The sequence below is a fragment of the Penaeus monodon genome, chromosome 29, assembly GCF_015228065.2.
Source record: "Penaeus monodon isolate SGIC_2016 chromosome 29, NSTDA_Pmon_1, whole genome shotgun sequence".
Lineage (NCBI taxonomy): Eukaryota > Metazoa > Arthropoda > Malacostraca > Decapoda > Penaeidae > Penaeus > Penaeus monodon.
Genome location: NC_051414.1, coordinates 30,906,310 through 30,906,751, shown reverse-complemented (window position 1 = coordinate 30,906,751; position 442 = coordinate 30,906,310). Strand labels below are relative to the sequence as shown.

Sequence of the window (442 nt, the reverse complement as noted above, 5' to 3'; positions counted from 1 at the left end):
ACTGTTTGCTTTTTGTGAGCTCGGGCGCGCGTGCGGGGAAGCCTCACATACCATTAGCTTTTTGATCTGGTCAGCTTCACGCCCTCGAACCTCATTTCAGGCCACACGATACGGCGCTCTATCATGCGATCGTCGCCACTCAATTCTGTTGCATAAGGTTTCAATATCATTGAATATGCCTCGGTTAAGGTGCATGTAAGGGGGGTTACGTGCATCGTGAAACATGAAGGAATTAACAGACAAATAAATACACCAGAGACACAGACAAATAAAAAAAAATACATAGATAGATAAATAAGTTAAAAAGAGGTAAAAGCGAAAAAAAGAAAACGCACTGCATGGCCCAAACCAAGGCGGTCTGACTACTGTCCTTCACTGGCCTGCAAGCTTCGCCTGTAAGATCTCCCTAACGGACATATATACCTGGGAAAATGCACGAGGT

At 44.8% G+C, this 442-nt stretch overlaps 1 protein-coding gene across 1 annotated transcript in view; it reads right to left on the bottom strand.

Moving 5' to 3' along the window:
- The window catches only part of LOC119592143, a gene marked incomplete in the record, with an annotated part of 95,275 nt that overhangs the window by 69,022 nt on the left and 25,811 nt on the right, over positions 1-442 (bottom strand).